This window comes from Poecilia latipinna, unplaced genomic scaffold, assembly GCF_001443285.1.
Source record: "Poecilia latipinna isolate Pla-1442-1.1 unplaced genomic scaffold, P_latipinna-1.0 Scaffold221, whole genome shotgun sequence".
NCBI lineage: Eukaryota > Metazoa > Chordata > Actinopteri > Cyprinodontiformes > Poeciliidae > Poecilia > Poecilia latipinna.
This window is the reverse complement of record NW_015112837.1, coordinates 394,203-414,474: the sequence shown is the minus strand read 5'-3', so window position 1 is coordinate 414,474 and position 20,272 is coordinate 394,203. Positions and strand designations below refer to the sequence as shown.

The 20,272-nt window shown below is 37.5% G+C and overlaps 1 protein-coding gene across 1 annotated transcript in view; it reads right to left on the bottom strand.

Moving 5' to 3' along the window:
• The window catches only part of atp2b4 (ATPase plasma membrane Ca2+ transporting 4), a gene marked incomplete at its 3' end in the record, with an annotated part of 47,771 nt that extends 35,151 nt beyond the window's left edge, over positions 1-12,620 (bottom strand). Inside the window, exon 1 of the mRNA XM_015031849.1 lies at positions 12,415-12,620. The remainder of the gene's footprint in view (positions 1-12,414) is intronic.
• Positions 12,621-20,272: the final 7,652 nt, after the last annotated feature.

The window sequence follows — 20,272 nt, the reverse complement described above, 5'->3', positions numbered from 1 at the left end:
TAGCACCTTTGCAAATGTGGGCTGGTTCAAAGGCCTGTCAGCATTTCTGTAAAGATTGTCAGCAGAAGAAAGCTGGTAAAAGGTCCTGGTAGACGGTTGTGTTGACTGTGGACTTCAGAAAAAACAGTGGACCAACACCAGTAGATAACTGGAGCCTTCACACTGGACTTCAAGCAACATGGATCCTGTTCCTTCCCACTCTTACTCCAAACTCTGGCACTTGGTTTCCAAATGAAATGCAAACCTCAGCAACAGGTCAGTTCTTTCACTCTTCCGCCCAAACAAGACACATTTGACTTCAACTATACTTCTGGAGTGTTTTGACATGAGCAATCTGACCTTTGTAGCCCACATGTTGGATTTGTCTGTGTCCAGCGTAGGTCCGCTCCTTCTGAAGCTCCCCTTAATTCTTGAAGAAATTCAATAAATTCTGCTTGATGGGGCTTTGGTTCTCCCTGTTGTTGCACTTTTTGCTTCCACTCAACTTTCTATGAATATGACTAGACAACACAAAATGAACAACCTGCTTTCCTTTTTTTTTTTTTTTTTTTTTTTTGAGCACTGACCCTGTGTGGCTCACTCTCCTTTTGAAGGGTGCCAGTGACTGTCTTCTGGACATATGTCCAGTCAGCAGTCTTCCCCATGATTTTGTAGCCTACTTACCCAGACTGGGACGCCGTTTAAATGCTCAGGTAACCTCTGTAGGTGTTTCAACTCAATTACCTGATTAGGGTGTGACACCATGAGTTTCCAGGGTTTAATTTTTATTCAACATTCTACTTTTGTGAGACAATGAATTTGGAGTTTTCGTTATTTTTAAGCCACAATCAACAAAATTACAAGATACACTTGGGATATTTCACTCTGCATGATGAAACAATATGGGTTTTACTTTCTAAAACGACTAACCAAAATACTTTACTATAATATTCTTTTTTTTTCTTTTTTTTTAGAGATGTACCTGTACACCAAACACAGATGTATGATGTAATCATAACACTGTCACTGCATCGCTTCCCTTGTGTTTCATGCACAATCCAAGTTTGCTGTCCTAAATAAGCCTCACATAGTCTTTAACAGTCTCACTGTATCCGTCTCTTAATGTCCTTGAACACAGTGAGAGGGGGCACAGGAATAAACTGTGCCTGCACCACCACAGCATACAGGCACACAGCTCCCTCTGCCTGTGAGAATGAACAGTGCAGATTTGTCTGCACAGCTGCTTGCTTATCTCACCTTTTTTTGTATGGTTTTGATTTCACAGTGCGGCATTTGAGGGTATAACATGACAGATTTAATTTCAACGTGAATCTAGAAGCAGTGAACATCTTTTACATCATAAATAGCGCAATTTATGATGCCATAGTATACCAAGTCAACATGTTGACTCAAGCGGTCAGTGTATGCTGCAAAGCTTTTTAATGAGACTGTAATATATATTAAAACATGCTAGCAGTGTTGCGAGGGTGACTCCTTGTCTACTACTTCAAAGTCAGTTATTTCATGGCCATGAAGAATGTAACGATCTTAATTTTAACTAAGTGAAGGAGAAATAAAAAAAAAATGTCCATGACATCTAGAAGTGTTACATAAGAATTTTACAATCAGGGTTATACATGCAGTATCACCTGGAAAATATTAAAATGTGTTAAGAAATGAAACAGTGGAAGGGAAAAGAAACACTTGCACCATATTAAGGGAATTCCCTGATACGTAGTAGGTTAGATAGCAGCTGCAATGCAGTACAGTACTGAAAAAAAAAGAGAACGATGTTAACTGAGGTGAGCCGTTACATAACAACCACATGGAGAATCTTCTCTCAGCCACCATCGCTGCTATCTATTTGGGTTTAAACAAGCCGTCACGTTAACCAAGAGTAGCACGGACACTGGTGAGGAGAAGGTTATTTCACACCACAGCTCTGCGGAGCAGAAAGGTGGAGAAGTCGGTCAGATAAATGTTCACACAAACATTTATCCCTCTGCTTGTGTTTTGAAAGGCTTCTGATAAATTGGACAAAGCAGTTTCAAGGCTCGTTCTGTGTCAGAGAAAAGAGGGAACTGAGAAGCTTAAGTGAGATCTGATAAAGATTTGCCATAGGTGACTGATGGGCTTTTATTATTTAGTAGCACTTTGGTGCTGTGATCCAGCTTAGATGTTCTGACTTGTAAGGTTTTTGACTTCTGTATTCTAATTGTTTTTTCACAGAAAAGACCCTTTGATTTTTGAACAGTACTATATAACTAAATGTTGACTGACTGACTGACTGACTGACTGATTGACTGATTGACTGATTGATTGATTGGGGGACAGAGACCAGAGTACAAATAGGTCTTTTATATCAAAGATCCTGAGTTTTTAAACCCAGAGTGAAAAAAATGGGATACGTTGTTTGATAATCTCAACGCGTCTCGTTCATCTATAGTTTGAGGCTTCCCCTGTTGTATTCTGTTTCTGAGAAAGATTATAGTGCATGGATACAGTTTAAATAAAAACACAATATAGATAGATATAATATCATCCCTACATTACTTTATTACTGCTGTTTTAAACAATCAGTGGTGCTTGTGAACCACTTAGTTGAACTTTCATCTGCACCAGCGGCAGGAAACGGTTGTAAAACACAGCAACATTTATTAAAACCATCTGAGTGTTAAACAGCTATGTTTGAAATATTGTTTTTGGATTCACTGATAAATAAGTGCCTGTGAGAGTAACTGTAAGTAGTGAAATGAGGATGAAGACATTGGAAGATGTTTTGGCTGAAGATCACAGACAGTCACCTTGTCTGATGTCTACCAAGTACCGGCACCAGTTAAGCACAGGACCCAGGTTGGTTGACATCACTGAGCGATATAAAGAAGGTATTGTTTAACAGATGCAATTCTCAGTATTGAATAAATAAGACCCATCTGATAACATAAAGTAGATAAAAGAGCTCAAAAAGCCAAATATGATGCCACAAACTATAAGAAAATCAAGAATAGGCTGAAAAGGATTAAAAAGGGATTTTTAAATCTTAGGAACTTCAACTTTATACCTTCCCAGGAATGGCTGACCTACTAAACTTATTTAAAAAGAGTACAGTGACAACTTTTCAGGAGGACACAAAAGAAACAAGAAAAAAATCTAAAAACTGAGGACACACCCAATTTTACCCCCTATCCAGTTAGGGAAAGTCTGTGCTAGTTTTCCCTACTGGCAGTCAAACTGCAGGTTGAGTTGCATCAAAAATATGTTAATGTGAAACAATAATAACTGGAGTGCTAGTAGGTGTGTTAACCCCAGTCTTGTAGTCATGAAACAGAATCCAATCTGGTAGTTTGAACTCGAAATCTTAAAAATCTGTCAAGACTGTGAAAGTTGTGAAGTGTGTCCTCAGCTTAAAGACCTCACTTGCCTAAGTTGGGTTATTGTCTATGATTCAAAAACAAAAGACTAAATAAAACTGGATCCACTGCCAAAGCCAAAAGACTGAAAAGCTTACCAAACAGAACACAAAGGCCCATCATTCACCATTTGCTAAACCAATTTATTATTTTATGGACTGGAAAGGCACAACTGGAACTTTTTGAAAAGTGGGTGCCTGGCAAAATCTGGCTTAAACACATACAACAATTCAGAAAATTATATGTATATCAATAGTGGTCTTATCATAATTGAAGGGAACTATAAATTCTGCTGTTCGACATAAAATTATGAAGGAGAAAGCCCCGCCATCAGCTTGTGACCTTAATCTCAAGTACCCTTCGTTTATGCAGCAGGACAATGATCATTCCACTAAGTTCACCTCTCAATGGCCTATAAATAAAACCTGAAGGGGTCTAAGCAAAGTCTGGACCTAAGTCACCATCTGTACATCACAAACGGTCAATATGGCTGATTTAAAACAAATTTGCAAATAAGGCGCTCTAAATTTCACTACAGTGAGGCGCAAGACTCCAGTTATTATGAGCACTACATGAAAGCTGTTTCTGCGACGGGTGTTAGATTATGGGGCAAACATTTTTCCCGCACAGGGTCAAGATCGCTAGCATTTAATGCTATTGTTTAAAAGTAGCATTTCACTTTAATGAGAGGAAACATTTAATTATGGCAACTAAAAACAAGCACGTCTGTAAGAGGTCAAATACTTTATGACTTTGTATGTGCATAACATTTCTCTGACTTTGTTCAACTTTAAGGATCTGCTTACTCTTTTTCTTTCACAAAAAAATATATAAATAAAAACAAAAAAGCATGTCTTAAATGTTGATGACTTTCAACAAAGTAGATCAGAAACACGTTTTGAAATGCATTTTAAGCTGCATGGTAAAAATTATCATCCTTGGTGGAAAATGACAATGAGGGGAAACAAAACTTAGGTTACAACTATAAATTTGTTTATAGTCACTTTGTTTAATCCTGTTATAAGAAGTGGTAACAATCGTTCTCATCCCATTGCTATTAGGGTTTTGAAGTATGTTATAAATGCCACCGCTGCTCTGAGTTACTATGTTGTATGTTTACATTAGCATACAACGGTAAGACTGTCCAGTTAAAATATCTCTACACATAAAATAACTTATATGCCAAACACTTGCCATATGTTTGTGAAATGTTTTAGATTAAAATAAAAAGAAATGTTTTGAATACATGTTTTTTTTTTGTTTGTTTGTTTAGTCCTGACAGAGCAAGTGTGCATAGGATGTTTGGAATCAAATACGGGCTACACAAAAGCTCTAGGTTTATGGATATCAACAAAGGCAGTTGCTATGCAAAGACTCTTTGTACAAAGTGAATTTAATTCAGCAGCACAAAAAAAGTCCAGAAGAACAAATACAGGCATATTGCGTCCTTCCAGCAGTTCAACAAAACACGTCACACTGCTGATGTAATATCAATACCAGCATGACAGTGAATAAAAAGCTGCTAATCTGGCTGCAGACTCTGGGCGTTAATAATTCATTTGTTGATTTAAAATGCCTAAATCAGGACAACGAGACACACATTGCTGCTCAAAGAATAAAAATAGGCCTACATTTTTAAATAGATATAAAAACATAGTTGTTATAACTACATAGTTGCTACAACTACGTTATAACAATGTAGTTATGTTGTTCTAACTACATTAATATGAAAACATTTCCTATATGTTATGCTATGTTACAATAAAAGTTGAGGTAATAAACTAATTTTCAGATGGAATGGAATGGTTCCAATATTTGTAAATTAAAAATATTTCTCTTTAAATATTTTTATTTAAGATCAATGATCAATCAGAAAAGTTGTATTCAGTTATAGCTTTTGCATCTTTTGCAAAATTTCACTAATTTCCAAAGAGGTTACCAACAGTATGAACTTATCAAGGAGAAAACTTGAGGAAAGGTCTAACCTCTGCAAATGTCACAGAAAAGAAAAAAAAACTGCACATTCACACAAGTCACAGTTCAAGTCACAGAACACAGAAATGTAGTCTGAGTTTCCATCAATTTCTGAAAATCTACATGTTTTTTGTAACACAAATGTAAAGTTTTTAGAATTATCCACAAACAAAACTATTTAATTTTGAATTCTCTGAAAAATGTTCTTTCCCACCAGTCAACATCCTCCTGACTTTAAATCATGTCAGGGAGGAGAGCTCTGACATCCATTTCAAGATCTTTTTTGACTTTTTAACTAATAAAACATGACACCCTCTTTAGGCGTCCAGGATAAATGAGAACACTTATTCCAAGAAGACCAGAGCAACCTTTGCAGGAAACACTGGATGGCATTCCTGGATTTCACGAGTTGGACAATGTTGACAGCACACGGAAATACTGAGCTCTTCATTAAAAATGTGATGTAGTGAGTATTTAGGTGATAATAGGAAAGAAAAATTACAATAATTGAATTATTACCCTTTAACTATGGTAAAAATATAAAAAACTTCTGGTTGGAAGGTAATGAGTAAGAATTTTGTCTTCGTTAGCCTACAGTCAGCTGTCTTTTGGAGGTTAAATTTAAAAAATGCTCCTTGCAAAAATGAGCACACTATAATAATTTCACAAACAAAAAAGCAAAAGGAAAGGAAGGAAAGCATTTTTGGATGAAAACGACAATATGCAAGCCCAGCAGAATTAACCTGATTAAAACACTAAGCGAAAGTGTTGCGGAGCATAACAGCATAGAAGTCAACATGAGTCCATTAATTATAAGGCAGGGAAGAAAGCAAGTGTCAGGACAAACACATCAAAATAATTTGTTAGCAAACAAAAGAAGAAAGGTCAAATGAATATTTAAAGCTCCAATACGTAACTTTTAACAAAACTGTTTTTTACATATTTGTTAAAATTATCTTGATGTGATAAGACAGATAATCTATGAATAAAAATCTATCTCCTCTGCCTTCCTCCTATGGTCCAGCTGTCATATGAACAAATGCACTGCTCTGTCTGATTCAACCAATTAGAGCCAGGCAGAGGGTCTTAGTGTTTTAAATCATCCTGTTACACCACAATATGTAATAATGTAATAAAATCGAGCTTCAAAATGTAATAAAAACAGTATTAAAACCACATTTTGTAATAATTGATGCAAAATGTAATTAAATCCTGCAGCACATTTTGTAACATTTTAACGCCTTATGTAATATTACATAATGCACCAATTATTGCAAAATGGTGAGGTAGCTTTTAGAAATAATTCCAGTGTGTTTTTAAATAACATATCCTATATTCAAGAAAGCAAATTGTGCTACATTAAAGTGATCAACAACACTATGAATAAGATTGAACCAATCACTCTATTATGATGACAGATATGAACTTGCCCACAATTCGAATGCTACACAGGGTCAATATAACTGATGAACAGCAGGGGGCGTTTCTTTAATGAAGACTGGCGTTAGAGAAAGGTATGTCTCTTGCACCCCAAAATATTTATAACAATAGTTAATGTCTTGTCAAAGGCGTGAGCCGCAGCCTCACCTGTACGTTTCACATGTTTCGTGAAAATAAGACTTGTAGATGTTTCCTGTGAGTGAACTACAAAGAGAAATAATTCATAATGTATGACAGAGACAAGGAGAGTGAAGTTGGCATTTATTGTCCAAAGTTTCAAGGATTTAAATGTGTCTAGGATCGACAACCTGAGTTATTAAAGGTATAATGAATAATAAGTACACAAACAGTGGTTTGTGATTGTTTATTACATAATGTGCCACACTATTACATTGTCATTTCTAAAAAAGAGCTCCCTCCAAATTTTGTAACAACCGGCACAAAATGTAATAATAATAATAATAATAATAATAATAATAATAATAATAATAATAAGGCAGCCGAAAGTATTACAAACTGTGTTAAAGTATTTTATTATATTTTGCACTGATTATTACATAATGTGGTTTCAATGGTGTTTTACTACCATTGTAATAACCACAACATGTGATTATTACATTATCACATATTGTGGCATTACAACATAACCCGGCATTACTATGGCTTTCCAAGCCACCCTTTGCTCTCTGCTACACTATAGCTCCTTCCCAACAGGTAGCCTGCCATGAATGCTAAGGGTAAGCTAGGAAAGCCAATGATGATGGCAGATAAATGGTCATCCCGCAAGGGAAAGTTGTTTCTCTTCCATTAGCACCTTGAGTGACAAGGAGACAAGCATGGTTGACAGTACTGCGTCACTCCTCCATGCTCTGATTGTTTGTTTTTTTTGAGCGGTTGAGGACCTTGGTCTTTTCAAACTGTCTCATTACATACCGTCACGAAAAATATACTTTTGTAAAATTTACATACTGCAGCTTTAAGAACTGGCGACAAATTAAGAACAAGTAAGAGGTAACTGGAAGTACTGTGAAAGACGGACAGATAAAAGAAAGGACAAAAAAAAAAAGAAGTAGAAAAAAAAAAGAACGAGAAGGATCCATTTATGTGTCTTTTTATAACAAGGGTCTCAAACTGCGTTCTTGGAAGGCCACAGTCCTGTAACTTTTAGATGTCTCTGTGCTTCCTGGCGCCTATAGCTCTGTAGAGCTTGACTCCATGCTAATGAGGCAGATTCAACTTATTTTTCAAGAGATGCATCTAAAAGTTGCAGTAGATGCAACTCTTAGATGCAGTTTGAGACCACTGCTTTGGGGGCTAGTGAGCCACATTAACAGCTATGGTGGGATGGAATTGGCCCCCCAAGCCCAACACATGTGCTCACATGTGCAGAGCACACAACATGTGCTGTACATGGTTGTGAAAGTGGAATTCAAAAATGGAAACAACCAATTTTTACTCTTTCAAGTATCCAATCTGGGGTACTATCTTTATTCTGGGTTGATAAGAGTCGAGGTCACAAAGTCAGCTTTGTGTTTGAAGTTCAAAACACGTATTTAGTTGTGAAACATAATAGCTGCCATGCGCAGCTGACATTTTATACTTCAGAGGCCGGTTTACTGTCTCTACCATAAATACAATACAGCAGACGTCCATGTGAGTACAGGGAACCACTTTACCCTATGTAAAAATACTAGGACAGCTTCCAGTGCTGTAGAAGAGTTCTTTTTAAAAAATTCACATTTTTTGTAAGCTTTAAAGGTTGTTTTTTTTTTTTTTTTATTTAAGAACATGAACAGAGTGCTGCTTAATCTTGGAGCATTGAGCAAAGCTCTTTTCAAAAATGAGTGACTGCCATGAACAGAGACTGTTGAAAGTGGTTTCTGCAAGAGAGAGTCAACAATGTATCCCCTCAAGGAAGGCATACATTTTTCCCCCTTGCTTTATATTAAACAATGAAAATGGGAAGCCGCTGTTAAAAATCATCAGAGCTGGCAACTTATAAGAATTTTCTCATAAGTTGTAAGATTCAGCAAGCACCCTGAGCAAGTGTGTTCAAGTCTCGGGTGTAACTACACCCTTTGAGGTTATTACAGGTTATTAATGTGAAATCAATTAAAGTTCATGATTTTTTTTTCCAAAACTGCAGGACAGGCAATATTCTAAGATGAACTGAAGACACATTTAAATTTTTGACAAATATACAAAAAAAAAAAAAAACATTTCTATAAAAGTTACCTGCTTCATGAGAATTTTAGATGGATATTAAATGCCTATTTTACTTCCTCACAGCTCATTGAAAATTGACAAATGAAAAAAAAAATAGGTGTTTAGAAATGTTAACATGAAAGCAAGAGATATTTTATTGTATTAAGTTCAGCTAACTAGAATCATTCTAATCTCAGTCTTGTGCTGCAGAAAGGTGAATGTATCAATGGACTGATAGATTTGATTAATGACTGACTGATTGATTAATAAATTAGATGAATGATGTGAAAGTCCTAAGCCACACACACACCCCATACTGCAAGGTCAGTGAAAGGTAGATAAAAAAGTACTGTGGCCCTCTCCCTGCTCCAGATTAGCCCAGAGAAATCATGAGGGACTTATTGCTCTAATTAAATTCAACAGTCAAGTCAAGTGTTCAAGAGGGAAACCACAGACAAGAAATACAAAAAAAAAAAAGTTTTAGAACGACTTAGTGTACCTGAAGATGCTAACAGAGTCATACATGTGATGACTTCAAGCCAAGTTTAAATTAATTTACATGTGACAGATGTAAATTAAAAGACTCTGTTTCCTACTACTTGGACGTGAAGCAGATTTGCATCTTAAACTGGAATTCAATCAAAAATACGTTTCTCCATAATATCACTGAACTCTGATTCAGAACCGCACAGCATTCTGGGGAATGTAGGCTTTGGTTGATCAATTTTTCACAGCCAACTAAACAAGGTTGGTGGCATCAACTCACTCACTCAATGGCTAAAACGTGCACATTTCAGATTTTGGTACCATGCCTCACAACCGCTTAAAATATAAAAACAATGACATCGGTTGAAAGGAGAAAACAGCTTGAGAGGAAATTGAGGATAAAACAGGAAAGGTCACGTCACCAGTTTGGCAGTAATACAAATATTTAGGACATAAAACTAGTCAATTATTGAGGGTGACATGAAATGCTTATATCACGCAATGTTTTTCAGTCATATTGGCCAGTCCTAGTTTATCACATTTCAAAGAACCTGAAATAAAGCTGATGCAAGCAACATATTTGGCCAGTTGGATGAACTTTCACCACATAAATTTGGTATGGATTTTGGGCGATGATATTTTTAATCTTAAGAAACTGGAACGATGGAAAACCAAGAGAATAGTAAGAAAAATGTGGGTTACTCACAATCAATACTGTCATATTGATTTTAACTATTACAACATTCGCCCATTTTTTTTTGTTTACAATTCTGCAGTCCTACATCCTGAATCAGTGGTGCTCATCTTAGCCAAACCCCTAAAGCATTAACATAAGTTGTGGTGACTGATGCCACCATCAGCTACTAGCTGAAGGTTAAACTTTGGACGTATGTGGTTGAGGAGACATATTTTAATCAAAGAGTCACTCTGATTGCTAAGGAAACTCTTCCTACTCCTTGTACATCAAAATATCTGTCAGGTGATACTCCTATTCCAAGTGTTATTTAATCTCCTACATTATAAGGAACATTAAAATTTAATTCAACCAGTCCAGACAAGGGAAACAATTTTATTTCATTATGCTTCTTTAATAGATATGACAGGACAAATACTGGTTACTTCATCAATCAAGGGTCAGACAAGTCACAGTTTGTCCTTCAACTATTTTCGAAAAACTGGTCATGGTGGAGCAGATTTCTCCATCAAGCAGACATTCACAAATCACTAAACCAATCCCTGACATTTGTGCAGCTTAGTACCTCGGACACCCTGACCTGTCGACTGAAAATATCAGAGATCGACTGACGAGTTTCAAATTTATAGATGACCTGCACTCCTTCTTGAGTCACTAACTCGTAAAAGTAAAAGAGTAAATGTCACCAATCATCCTCCATCAATCTGTGTGCTTTTTTCACTTCAAACTAGAAGAAAAGGAGCAGACAAAAGCTGCCAGTGCTCGTCCTTGACATATGTAGCCTCATAAAAAGTTCTTCCTTATGATAAAAGTCTTCTTTGTCTGTCAATATGCCGCACGGAGGCAGTGATGACACAGCAAAAATGTATGCTGTGCACCGCTCTTGACAAAGATATAAGGGAGCAGAGAACGGCAGATTTCAACTAGTATGTGTTAGCTAATACCCGATCATCTTAGAAACTAATATTTCTGTGTCTTCACAAGAGAAATTAAAGCTTTGATTTAAAATAAAAGAAGAGCTCAGTTAAGGATAAAGTTAACTGCACTTTATGTCAATATATGAGGTTTATTCTTACTGAACAAGAATTTCATATAATGGAATAACTCTGTTCTCACAAGGACAGTCACACAACAGTAAAATATTTTCTTACTTCTGCAAAAAAGAAAAAAAAGTTTTTATTCACTAAAAAAATGACACTACTTCTGAGCCATCCCACCATTGTGGTGCAGAGGAGCTGATGTTGGAGGTCACACGTCTCTATTCCCTATAGGCAATAAATTTCTTCTGACAGTTTGTCTAAAGTGTGGCAGGCTGACTGACCACTTGATTGTCCGAAAGAGGGCGCAGCTTGGTGGGGATATAGAAGACCGATTAGTTGTCTGACAAACTTTACTACATTCTAAATGTCTATTTTTGCTTCAGTAGGCTGCACAAATATCAATAAGACAATTAGCAAAAAGCTTAGCTAGGTACCATGACCATGTGTAAATCCATCAGTCAAGCGCAAAAACAGCTAACCAGTCAAGGACATGGCCAGTTCATTGGCCACAGAGAAGGGGAACCAGACAAGGCAATTGGACAGCAAGCACATCAGGAAGGAGAGGTGATAATGTTCCCAATTGATTCAGTCACCATGCCAGATTAATGCAGAGGAGACAATGAACATACATGATAAGCTACGGCAGTGAAACCTGCTGCTGTGCCAGAACCAGTCAGTAAGTGTGACAGAGAGCAGAGACTGCACCCTTCATGCTGCCAACAGATGGCCTGAATAAAACATCTCCATCTAGAGGAATGAAGAGACAAGGGCATTTGATTACTTTTTTATTTTTATTTTTTTACAATGAAAACAAAAATTAGGTTTGTCCTCAAGAGAGGATGTAAGGAAGAGGTGTTATACGCTCATCTGCTCCTGCTCTGCACATATGCAGGCAGGTCATGCACACAGATCAAACATGTTGCCCAACAGGATTTCTCATCCCTCCACTGCGTTGGCTACGTATCACCTGCTCCTCTACCATATAAGGTGCATTTACCCAACTACGCTGTTATCCGTGTTTTACCTACCATCACACAAACAGAGGGAACAATCTGTACAATTCAGATTCTTCCGACAGCCAGGTGATTTATGCCAGCAGAATCAACAGCAAGAAATGACAGCAGCAGACGCACGCAAGCTGCTGATTGAGATTTTGCACAAAGAATAGGCATACTCACATACTCACACAGCTGAAAGGTTACCGCCACCAGCACTGTGATGTGAAAATCCTCCCACCTTAAAATGATGTTGGAATGGCACATGCGGTGGGGCACCGGCCACCACAACAGCGTGCTTTATGTGTATGAGTGTGTGTGTGTGAATGAGTGTAGGTGTGCGTGTGTGTGTGGAGACAAGCTAAGCTGCACTCTCACTGCTACTGCCTCAGCTGGGGCTGTCTCAATGCACAGCCTGTACCATGTCGGCAGCCAGCAGGGGTGGGCATGAGTATCAGTAGAAGTGCGTGTGCATGTGTGTGTGTGTGTGTGAATAAAACTGCATAGCAGAGATACGCTGTTTATTACGTGACAAAGCTTTTTACTGACTGGATAAAGGAATAAAGATTGACAGATGGAAGGATACATTGATTGAAACATTGGTTAGTGTGGAGGAAAGGAGGATCAACAGGACAGAGAAGCAAAGACAGGAAAACAATCAAATGTGAATCCGATTCTCCAGAGTTTAAAACTGCTATTTACATACACTGTAGAAAAAGACACACAACCTTTTATTTTGCTGTCTGATATTAAATCAGACTGAACTTTTCCCGTTTTAGATCAGTCAGAATAACATTTTTTTTTTTTTTTTGTCCTTAGAAAAATGTTATTCACTTCGTTCCTCTTTTGGGCATCCTTCCACATGCTTCTTTGAATAGTTTGTTGTAATTTTGGTGGCACTTAGAACTAATATGGCTGCATTTGTAAACCTTTATTTTACAGTCCCCTAATTATGATTTTAACTACCTGATTAAAGTCTTTAGATGTTACTTTATTTTTTTCACATGATGCTCTTCCCTCATGATGTCATCTATTTATGAAGTGCACCAGTCCCTCTTGAGGCAAAAAACTTGTTTTTCTGTTTGCAAACATCCTACTGTTCCTCCAAATGTAACAATATTTATTATGGAAAACGACCAATTAAGTGTTATTAGACTACAAGGATAACATATTACATATTAGCAAAATGTAATCTGTTTTTTTTATATATATTTTGTCTTCCGAGTTCTTTGATGAGTAGACTGTAGGTCCACAGAAATCGTCTCACTAATTAGATTCAGTCAGTTATTTAGAAAGTATTTTATTTTTGTTTTAGGGTGGATGTAAATATTTCATACCAAGACACATGCATCCCTGGGGCATAGAACCTGTTTTGTTCCTGTGCAGGATGGCCTGACATTCCCATGCTCCTTACATACTATTTGTTTGAAAAGATAAGTACAGCTCTGTCAGGCATCTGGAAATTGTCCAACGGTGAACCAGACTTGCAGAGGTTTGCATTTCTCTTCCAGATGTCTTGCCTGATTTTTTTCTACTTTCTTTTGATGTCAATCAAGAGGCAGGTGGGTTGAGTTGTTGTATCTTGAACTAAATTCCCAGCTTAGTCCCCAATTAACTGGAATTTTTAAAGCTAACCAATCAGAAGCTGGCAAAGCCATGACATTATCATTTGTATTCTTTGATTTAACTATTGAAAAGTATACATATCTTAATTTAAGACTTCTGAATCTTCAGTAAAACAAATGTCACACACATTGCACATTGAAGTCACTTGCAGATACAAGTAAACCTTATGATGGGGGAACAAAATGAGGATGAGACAAAACAGACAGTCGCTGCTACAAAAGGAGTGAGGAAAAGATGGGGGAAAGAACCAAGAGAGGAAAATAAAAGTGTTAGAATAGAAGAGAGATTAAAGAATAAGTGTGAGGTAGTAAAATCCTAAAGAAAACAAACAAAGAGGAAGTGAGCCAGGGAGTGAAGACATAGTAGAGAGTAATAAGGAGAAGAGGCACCTTTTAAGGACATACAGCTCAAACAAGTGTCAAGCAGTTTGGGATTCCCAAAATAAATTTTTAAACTAGCATATTACACTCCCTAGTAAATTTATTAACGACAGAACATAATGTCTGCGAATCCTTATGTTTATGTGATTGTCTCAACCATCCCTAAAAAAAAAAAAAAAAAATCCAATCCCAAAAATAACAACCAAATATTCTTCATAAAATATCCAAGATTAAAAATAAAAACATAACCCCTCCTTCCGCACAGAGTGCCTATGTGTTGGTATCATGTCACCATCACACGTTGCATTGCATCACTTAAAGGAAAAGAAGGATAGGAGGAGAGCAGTGAGAGTCTCACTGCCTCAAAATGCTCCTTTTCTAAACTGTGCCTACATTTTTCTAATTATTCATTTATCCTCCCCCCACCCCCTCATTCTTCTCTCCTTTGGTATTTCATGTGTATTATGTAAATATCAAATGCTGGACATCACCAGAATCACAAACATCTCCTTGCCATGTCAGGGTATTCCCACTAGGATAAATGCACGTTAAACAGGGCTTAGCTTGGCATACAGCGGCTTGTGCTACAGAGGACAGGACAAAGCAATGCAGAGCTCTCAGATTTGTTTGTCAGTCATGCACTTGCACAATCTTTCCTGTTAAAAAGAATTGCCTGTCTGGATACATGACAGGTTTTGAATAAAAAAAATAAATAAAAGAAAAGTACTGTTCGGCATAATATTTTCACTAGAGAATGGTGGAAAAGCAGACGCTTTCTCAAAGAAATAATAGTTCTGCTATGATGGCTGCCAAACTATGATGCTTGATTTGGAAGCCTAAACAGTTGCAAATATTCTATTCTGAATAATACTAATTTACCTAATCTTATGTCAGTTCTTTTACGAGATGGAAACAATTTAAGAAAATTAAATATTAGCTTAATAATTAAAACTATGAATTATCTTATGGTGTGTAAAATCTAATTTACTGATGGGATTTACTGGATGTAGGTTGATTCTTCAGTATCTACTGAGCTTATTGCCAGCCACTTATTTAGACACATTTGTTTAATTGTGAGTTGCTGTGAATTGCAAAGCAGAGAATCATATGGCAGAAACTCTGTGCTTATTAATCTTCTACGTGGGGTGAAGTATCCTCGTAAAAACCAGCCTACACTTTGCTTCATACCAACTGGTTCTGGAACCACAGCTCCTGAAAAAAGATTGCTTGCTGGGGATGTGGACTCTGTTGGAAGGTTAAATTTGTACCCAATTCACACATGTTCAAGGAGAGTCAATAACAGATTGAGAAAACCTTCATTCAGATGTGACATTCAGATGGTAGGGTATGGTGAGAAATCTATTATAAACAAAGCACACATCCATGCCCTGTACTATCTATATTCCAGGCTGCCGGTGCTGCAAAAGTACTGGAGGTATCTTCTTGGCATATTTTGGCCCACTTTTGATGGCTGGAGCCTCCTTACAGAAGGCATACAGTTCATCACCCTTCTCTCCCCTATGGAGGATCAGATCACAACCTGGTTTATCTCCAGTCTCTATCTAAACCCTCGGTAAGCAGAGAACTAGCTGTGATGGCCTGAGGAACTGTTTCAGCTCCACTGAGTGGCTCCTCATTGGTAAGACACTGGCAGCATCACAGACTACATCAACTTCTGTGTAAACAACATTGTGCCCATTATGAAGGTATAGTGTTTCTCCAAAAACAAGCTTTGGGTAAACCCTGAAGCCCTCATCAAGGAAAAGAAGAGAGCCTTAATATTAGGAAACAAGTCTGATCTGACAGCTGTAAAGAAAGAACTTCGGAGGACGCTTAGAAATAGAAATAACATCTACAGAAAGATGATGGAGGATCAGCAGAATGCTATTAGAATGTTTTGGAAGAGCCTGAAGACATTGTCAGGTCACAAGTCAAATTCCCAGACAATAGGAGACTTAGTGTCTGCACACATTGAGCTGCTCTTAAGTGAAAGCTCCGCATGTGTGAAAGTGAACATGCGCAGAATCCACGGCTACAAGATTTGTTATGTGCAGGCATGGACAGGTAACAAAAACAACGGTGGATAGCATCGTCTTGCTGGTGGTGGTAAGAAAGGTCGATGGCACCATGCGAGAACCTCGCTTCTGTTGGACTGCCTCAGGGCAGCTGTGGCTACAATCCAGTAGCTTGCCACCATCACAGAGTGGATGTGTGAATGAGTGGGAATGACAGCACCATACAGTGGCGTGGCATGACAACTACAACGGATTCAAGGCATCGTTGGAGTCTTAACGTGGAACTTTGCCTCAAGTAACATAATAAAATACCTGCAGTTTACAGACGGTGGCATGGGGTAAATGATGTAGTCTTGAGGTAGATGAGCAACCTGAACCAGTTCTATACCTGGTTTGACCCATCCCTCCCTCAGTCCAACACTTCAGCTGAGGAATGAACTACAGAAGATCAAGTTGGGACAAGCAAGGTACATTTTTCTACCATTTATATGATTTTTAGGAAAGCATACCAAAAATGGTACTTTTTCTTAGTCTCTGTGTGGACATTTGTTTGGTGACAAGCATATTGTGGGTTTAAATCACTGAGTCTACAGTATAATTTAATATTGCCTAATTTTTTTATTAATTAAGTAGGTTGTAAAAATGTATTATTGCAACAGTAGTTTCACTGAATGCAGCAAAAGAGACACAGAATAGGATAGAATAAAAATAGAATAGAATAGAATAGAATAGAATAGAATAGAATACTTGCAAGTCATTATTGCAGTGCCTCAGTAACTCACTGTTGAGTTTGGTTGAGGTCTTGGTTCCTCTATAGTAATTTAGCTTAGTCAAGAAGCATATGGTGGAGTAAGGAGAGAGAGAGAGAGGAGAAGAGAAACTGGAAGCAGTGATGGGGATCAGAAACAGTCCCTGAATATCAATGCACCATGTCTAAGAGAATTCAGGGCTGCAGTGCACCAAAAGCAGGGAACCTGGGAAACAGAGCAGAGTAGGATCACAGGCAGCTGGAACTCAAGTACCAGTTTTACATACATCTCCAGGATGACCTGTGGCTAATTTTCATAAATCACAGTACACCATACATAGTCACTTCTCTGGACTTCCTGTTTGAATTCGTTTGTCAAATTGTTTACTTGTGATTAAATATAAAAAAGAAAAGGTTTGCAAGTAAGAAATCATGCAACAGTGAACTTGTTCCACACACCTTTTAATGATAATTTGCACATGCCTCATTAATATGATGGACGTGTTGCTTCCCAATCAAGTACCGCAGGCGGATGACTTTCGAGGAAGCACTGCAGGGGTGCCTTCCCACTACAATAAGCACACATTTATTTAGATTTATTTAGATTTAGATTAATTAAGCTGAATTGTGCAATTCAGCTTAATTAACATAAAGCTATGGGACACATCCCTTCAACAATACCTCCATTTCCTTTCAAAGAGAATCTGATAACCAATACAATTCCATGGTTACCTCAGGTCAATCCCATAAACTCATTAGTAGCCACCAGCCAACAACCATTAGCCTCATTAATTGCGGAAGCCTCCTAGCGCCTGAGTGCGGTGGCAAAATGAGGCTGCAACATACTTGTGTGTGGGCATGTACAGAAGCATGCAGATAATGAGCTCACTCCCAAAGGTATGTAACCTTTCTCTTTATGAGGTCAACATCAGTAGTTGCTGTTACACTATCAGGCCAAAAGTGGGCGAGTGAGAGTTTGCCAAGGCCTAAAGCGCTCCCGCTTCCAGTTATGTTAAAGTGAGGCTCCCTCATAGCTAGGGACTGGGCTTGCTGACCACACAAATATGATTGAGCCATTTACAGGTAACTGTATAATGAGGTGATATTATATAAATAGATTAGTGTCATTTTCATAGTTGAGTTTTGCAGTAAGTGTTGTAACAGCGTATCTGGAGCTGTATGGGTGGATGAATCGCTGGATGGATTGGAAGCAAAGCAACAACATTCCAGTTTCCACTGTATCAAGCTAGATGTTACTGTGCACCATCAAAATGTCAAAAATATTTGTTTCTTCAGTCATTAACCATTTTCTCAAATCATCATATTATTAGATAATAAATGTATTATTAGGTAATAAATATGATCAATCAAGATAAGCATAGTTTAATGCTGAATTAATGAAAGAATGATGTTCGAAGCTACTGAATGCATGTGTACTTTTATTTATGTCACTTTTGTCCTTTGGGAATGTTCTGTTGATTACCAATCCCGTCTCCTTCCCTTTCTACTCTCTGCCTACACATAATGTATGTTACAATAGCTGTAAAAGTGGTACAAAAAATAAAATCAACAAGGGGTTTTACAAACTTATTCATTGAGAACTTTTTCAAGAGGGGAAACCTTTTGCAAGATGCTGCAAGCACCATATAGATCCAGGTCATAAATTTCATCTCTGCATGTAATGAATGATTAATAGATTGATTATTCTGCCAGTTATTTTCTCAACAAATCCATTAGTTGTTTAGTTTAGCAAATGCCTGAAAAAGTACAGAAATATGGCAATTAAATGTATGAATTTGGTTTAGGGAAGATAAGCTCAACTGTTGGGATATGTTAACTCCATTTCCCTAAAATGCATGGGTGAGCCGAGTAACAAGTTGGAGAAGCATACTGTGACTCATGCAGTCATAACCAGCATTACGAGCAATGATATGAGGGACCATCATTCTGTCCTATTTTCCTCTCTTGTAGCTCTCTCTCCAACACTGTTTCCTTTGCTCTCTTCTCAGTCCTTGTTCTGAGAATGATGGAGAGCTTCATACCTCTCCCCAAGGACAGCCATGAGCAAAAGACTAATGGGAACACACACACACACATGCACACGCATGCACGCACGCACACATGCCTGATAGCTGCGCAAAAGCCCAAGACACCTCCACATACACACATACTACCAGAAAGCCAGCAGGCCAGGAGAAACTCTCCGACATTTGGGGTGAACTGTAGTGCAGCTCATTGCATAAGAAACCCACAGAGACAAGGGTACACAGTGGATAGTGGGACATTATATGATGACATTGACAGGACATAAAACAGCTACTGTGCTTTTTTTATTTTATGAAACCAAGAATGCATATATATAGAGAAATACAAAAGGTTGCCCAATTTTGCTTTGTCTATATTGCAGAAAACTTGTAACTTAAACTACATTTCACGTGTACAAACATACATTCACAGTGGTCTGGGAAAGAGTTTATTCCCTTCCTGATTTCCTAAGTTTGTAACACTTCGGTGTTTCAAAACATCATTAAATATTGTCCAAAGACAACAACAGTAAACACAAAATGCAGTTTTTAATATTAAGAGTTTTTTTAAAAGGAAAAAAAAAAAATCCATGACTAGGCGGCAAAAGTGACTGTTAATTTTGATGATTTAAATCATTCAATAAAAATGATGATGATAATTTAGTTTTTATCACCCAGCTTAATGCATCCCATTAGCCTAATTATTTTGAGTGAAGTATGAAATATGCATGAGATTCAGAAAATATCAAATGTAGTCTGCATAAATGCACTGTAATACCTTGTAATTATACAAGAAAAAAAGAAAAAAACAACAACACACAATTACATGCCAATGGTGGTGAGTTCGAGTGCGACACCTAAACTCAGCACCCCATCTTGTGCATGTAGCCAGTCCTTCATCCCTTAAACATGTCCGCTCTAATACTGGTCACCACAGGAGATCTTTCCTGCTCACATCCATCCCCATCGACAACTCTCTAATGAAACGTATATGAATTACAAAAACATGTACATTTCCTGTGAGATTAATAAAGAATTTTATAGCTGAACTGAATTATTCTGTACAGAGTTAATTACTTTAAGTTGTTTTCATTATTTTCTGGATATGAAGCATCTCTTGGAATATCACAAAACCATACGATTTGGATTATGTATTTAAAAGCCATGGGATAATGTGATCTTATCAACACTTGTTACAGTTGCTTGAGAAGAAAAAATAGCAAAAATACTCGGCAGAGGATGAATTTCAAAATCAA